The following is a 6,013-nucleotide window of genomic DNA, read 5'->3' as shown; positions in this document are numbered from 1 at the left end:
AAAAAATAATGAATCATAATGGCAAGGGAAGCAAAGAAAATGTCTTGCCTTTGTGCTATCCTGGCTTCCAGTCCCTGAATACAGTCGTGTGTTGCTTGGAATTACAGGGCCTATCACGGGACCATGAGAGAAATGGGGAGAGAGCAGGAAAGACGCCAACCTTAAGCTATGACATTGCGGAGTTACTGTCCCCACTGCCCTCCTCTGGACTTGTAGTTACGTGCAAATGTAAACTGTTTGTCAGGCATTCTGTTTCTTGCAAGCAAAAGTACCTGTAATTGATACAATATATACAAATAAATTCAGATTGTCAGTAACTTAGGTTCAGGGACCTCGGAGCACACTAAGATATAACTATGGCCGAACCTCAGTATCCTGTATCCATGGGTTCCACATTCACGAATTCAAAGAACTGTGAATCAAAAATATTCGAAACAATGTTAGCTGTTTATTTGTACGATATAGTTAGGCCTATACTGAGGGTTGCGCATGTACTAAACTTTTTTTCTTGTCATTATCCCCTAAACAATACAGCATAAGAACTATTTACATAGCATCTACATTTATATAGTATTTTAAGTAATCTAGAGCTGATTTGAAGTACAAGAGAAGGTGTGCTTAGGTTATATGCATATGCCACGCATTTTAATCTGGGACTTTAGTTTCCATAGATTTTGGTATCTGCAGAGGTCCTGAAATCAATCCCCACGGAGACTGCAGGACGACTGCAGATATTATAACATCTTTGAGGAGGGAGTAGGAAATGACTTCAAATCATTCAAAGAGAATTTTTTAAAATGTTAAGGAGAAAGATAAATCAAATGTATTCATTGATTTTTCAAGTATTCATTTATTTTTTCCTCACCGAGAATATGCTTTTTATTGACTTGAGAGAGGAAGGGGGAGGGAGGGAGAGAGAGAGAAGCATCGATGTGAGCGATTGGTTGCCTCCTGCACACACCCCGACCGGAGATCGAACCCGAAACCCGGGGGTATGTGCCCTGCTGGGAATCAAACCCGCCACCTCGTTTTGGTGCCCAGGACGATGCTCCACCGACGGAGCCGCACCGGCCAGGCCCGGCTGTTCAAGTATTTTTTGAGTTTATATTATTTGACAGGCACTGTGCTTTGGGGAATACTTTGATGAAAGAGGCAGACAAAGTCTCTGCCTCCATGTAGTGTATACAGCTCATAAATAAACTTATGAAGAAGATGAATGCTGAATGGCAACATAAATTTTGGAGACAATGGCAGTCCTGGGTTTGGGAAAGAGTTCACGATTTTGCTTTTTCCTTTCAACTCCAGCAGTCCATCTATTGAAAAATGAACCAGACTCAGCATTGGACAGGAACTTCCTGATGAGATACACGGAAATTCTGAAATGCAAAATATAATAAATTATAAATACCTTTCTATTTACAAAAGATGGTCAAGAAAAGGTGACTGTACTAAAATAGAAATGTGGCTCTGAAAATGTTTTTTGAAAAAAAAACAATTAAAGACAGTTAAGGATACCATACCAGGCCCAAATTATTACTGCCTTTGATATAGTTATATACATAGCAGTATATAATAACATATATTATTTATACAAAGAATTAAAGATAATAGGCCTTTATGAATAGTATACAGTTATATACAATAAAAATAAAATTAGACAACTCCCTCATTTTCTTACTCTAAAGTCATTAATCAGCCTGTATGTTTACCCAGTTCCCTTTCATTCTCAACAGAACAGGTGTTTCTGATCCTACAAGAAGCCCGAACCCCCTCCCGTGCTCTGGATTCCACCCTCTTCAAAGTCCGACTCCTTCAATCATCGTCTCCCCACTGCACCATAAATCTGTCCCTTTCTTCTGATTAATTCTCACCAGTGTAGAACAATAACATCTCCAGCATTTTCTATCCCTAAAGAAATTCTTCTAAACCCCTGTCCCTCTCAATCTAAAGAATTGACCGACTCATTTCTCACCACCAATTTTCTCTTTGATCTTCACAAAACCAGACTTTTATCCCGTCTATTCCACTGGAACTGCCCTTGTCAAAGTCACCAAGAGCCTTTATGTCACCCTATTCTCTATGCCCATTCTCATCAAGCTTGGTCTCTCAGCAGTATTTGACATAGCTGGCCATTCTTTCTTCCTGTCAGGTTGAACTATATGATATTTCTGGTTTTGCCGGTCTAACGTGACTTAGGCAATTTCATTTGGCTCGATAGTGACACACGTTTTGTTAACTTCCATGGTTCCAGTGTCCCGGGTTGCACTCCTGTCCCAGTGTCTACTCCTTATCAATTCCATTCCTACCTTCATCACCTTTGCTTAACTCCTTGTCGTGAGCCCTATTTGGCACTCTAGCCATGGTCTCTCTCCAGGTGATCTCATTTGTTCCCGAGGTTTAAATACTTTCTTTGTGCTGGTGTCTCTTATGTTTGTATCGTGAGTTTCCTCTCCTGTGAGGTCCTGATACATACATGCAACTACCTCCTCACCACCTACTTTTGACACCTAATAAGCATCTCAGACTTCACATGGCCAAAACAGAATTCTTGGTTTTCACCCTGACATGCTCTTCTCCTAATCATCACAGTCATGGCATCACAGCCTTGCCAGATACTCGGGCACAGGCTAGGAGTCATTCTGTGTCCTGCCTTTTCCTGTCTCCCACAGCTAATCTATAGAAAGTTCTCTTGCTTTTACCTCCACAGTAATAGCACACTCATCCACTCATTTCCATTTACACTACCAATAGCCCCGAACAGGGTTCCTCAGCATTGGCACGATTGACATGTGGGGCTGCTGAATCATTCTGCATTATGGGGTGTGTCCTGTGCATTGTTGGGTGCTTAGCACCATCCTTGGCCTCTGCCTATTAGGTGCCAATAGCATCCCAGTTCCCAACTGTGAGATCCAAAAATGACCTCAGGCATTGCCAAATATGCCCCAGGACAAGATCGTCCCTGGCTGAGAACCACTGTTCCAGAACAATCTGCCACCATCTCTTACCTGGATAACTGAAACAGCAACCAAGCAGGTCTCCTTGCTTCTACTTTTGACCTCCTACATTCAATTCTACACATGCTAGTAAGATGGGGTTTTTTTTAAATCATAAATAAGTTCATGTCATTTCCCTGATTAAAACATTTTACTCAGAATAAACTAAATTCTTTATGTGGTCATAGCCATTGATCGCATCTCTGATTCTATCTCATACAATTCACTGTGTTCCAACCCCACTGTTCAACTGTACTAGGCTTGTTGCATCCTAAGAGCCTTTGGATTTGCTCTTCCCTCTGTCTGGATACTTCTCGTACCAACTTAGATCACAGCTTAAATGTTTCCTCCTAAGAAAGTAGATCACAGACAACTTATTTGAAAGATCCTGCATCCTACCACTGCCAGCAGTGCTCTACGACATTTTCTTCTTAGCCTTTTCACCAACTAGGGTTACCACATTCATTTATTTGTTCCATGTTTACTGTCTACACATCCCCAGTAGACTGTAAGCTCCTGGAGAGCAAAGAGCTCGATAAGAGCATTAACTGCCTCGTTCGCCACGGAACTTAGTGAATATTATTCATTGAGCGAATGACCAAGTGAGAATTTCAAACAATTCAACTTTATATTAATGTTTGAATCACATTATGGGTGATAGTCACAGCTGGATATGCCAGCAATCAACTATAAGGTCTTTGGTAATGTTAAAATAAAATAATGCCTAGCAATAATTGTCTGCTCTATATCTCTATATCTCTATTAGCTAATCTTCTGGTTCTAAAATTTATCCGGCAGCTCCTCAGATCATTCGATTGTACTACATTCCATCTCTGTATAAAATGACATCTTGACACCCTTCCTTCCTTTGCAGAAAATTGTCAGAATTCCCCATGGTGAAGGGTATAAGTTATTTTGATAACTGACTTTCTTTTCTTCCCTTATCACAAAGTTTCCAGAAAATATAAATGGAGTTGAAAAGTCTTATGTGGAGCCTGCTGAGAAATCCAGTAATCCTCTAATAATAGCTATCCCAGGATTAATCTACAATGTAGGTGAAGCAATTCACCTAAAAATAATTACCTTGACTGAATATACCTTTGATTTTTCAGTACAGTAAGCTTGAAGATATATTCACTGTAACGACTCTTTACCAAATATTTGTGGAGAGCCTACTATGTGCCAGGAAGTGTTCTGGGGGTTGTGATAATTTCACTAATCATTTCTTCTGCAACTGTAACCTGATGTTTAGACTATCCAGTGAATTTTTTATTCCAGATGTACTTTTCCGTTTTAAAACTTACATTTGTTTACTTTTTGTCATTTTCATCTCTCTGCTGACATTCTCCATCTGTTCATTCTTATGACCATGCTTTATATTCTTAAATGTACTTACAATTACTGCTATAAAGTTCTTTTAATTCCAACATCTGGATTTTCTTGAGGTCTGTTTCTATGGACTGGAGAATTTTGAACAGAAAAGGGATATATTCTGAAATTATGTTTGTTCGTTTTTTAAAGTACTACTCTGATTGCCATGTCTTAGAGGTATAAAAATAAATATGAATCTTAGAGATATGAAAATCAAAGAATAGGCGCCATTTATGAGGATAGTGTTATAGTCAGAGGAGGGATGATGATGGTTTCGTCTTGGGTGGTGCACAGCAGTAGTGTGGATGAGAGGGTTCTGGCCATCAGCTCTTATTAACAGATTGGAAGGAACACTTTTATAATTAGTCAACCCAGAATATATACCTTTTGTAGTCAGTCAGCCTAAAGGAAGTTTCTCTTATTAGCACAGATTTGCACATCTGCATACAGAAGACCTTGCAGTGGAGTGATAGCTGCAAAAAAAATCATTTTGGGTCCAATGGGTTCAGACAACAGAGTTTTAAATGGAATCTCTCAGAGTTTGATGAAAAGCCAGAAAACAGAGCATTTTCAATAGCTTGGCTACAAATGAGCAAAAAAGGCCAAAGGATGGTTGTAGCATTACTTTAAAGCAGTGGTTCTCAAATGGGGGCAAATTTGCCTCCCCCCCCCCCCCGGGGGGGGGGGATATTTGTCATTATCTGGAAACATTTTTGACTGCCAAGACTAGGGAGGAGTGGGGTGCTACTGGCATCTAGTGGATAGAGAAGCCAGGGATGCTGCAAAACATTCTACACACACACAAGACAGGCCCCCAGAAAAAAGCTGTATCTATTCCAAATGTCAGCAACGCCTGTTGAGAAACCCAGCCTTAAAAGTTATTACTTTATAAGATCAGAAAACCCCTAATACCTAAAATCTAATTTTAGGTTTAGACTCATGAGCCTATCTTCCCATGAATGTTAAGGAAACTTTGTTCACAGTGTATGCTTTTCTAATTCCAGTAAGTTATAGTGCCTTAAGCGCTAATAAGGCAGAGAATTATTTTACTACTCGCTTAAAGGTGATCGCTTTAACCCGCTTAAAAACAAACCCTCAGTTTCAATATAAAGTCCTGATTTTTACTCTTAAATCTGTGTGTATTTTGCAATTCCCAGTCCAAGTTCTCCCGGAAAGTGGGCTGAGATACAGGGAGGTGAGGATCTCAAGCACACTGCTACAGAGACTGTTCCGTGGGACTGAAGACCAACATGAGATCCTGAGCCTCAGGTGGCGCAGGGCAGCCCCGGAAACCGCGCTGCCCGGGAGCGTCGCCCGCCCTCCGGCTCCGAGGCGCCCGCAGCCTCTCCGGGGGCCGCGCCTCCGCGCCAGGCCAGCGGGTCACGCAGCAGGTCCCGCCGGGCGGCCCGGCGCCGCCGAGCCCAACTCTGAGCCTCGGAAGACGCGGCGCATCGGAAGGGGCGGGGCGGGCGGCAGGGGCGCCCGTCTCCTCCCCGAGCAGCGGCCGCGGGGGCTGGAGGGGGCGGGCGGGCGGCGGGCGCAGGCGCTCGCTCCCGCGCGCGCCCCAACCCGGGGCCCTGCCCCCGCGGCCGTCGGCCCCACCGCGCGGCCGCCAGGACCCGCCCCCTCGCCTCCCGGGCGGGCGGGCG

The sequence above is a fragment of the Miniopterus schreibersii genome (assembly GCF_964146895.1).
Source record: "Miniopterus schreibersii genome assembly, chromosome: 3".
Classification (NCBI taxonomy): Eukaryota; Metazoa; Chordata; class Mammalia; order Chiroptera; family Miniopteridae; genus Miniopterus; species Miniopterus schreibersii.
The sequence above is the reverse complement of the archived record's forward strand: the minus strand, read 5'-3'. Positions refer to the sequence as shown.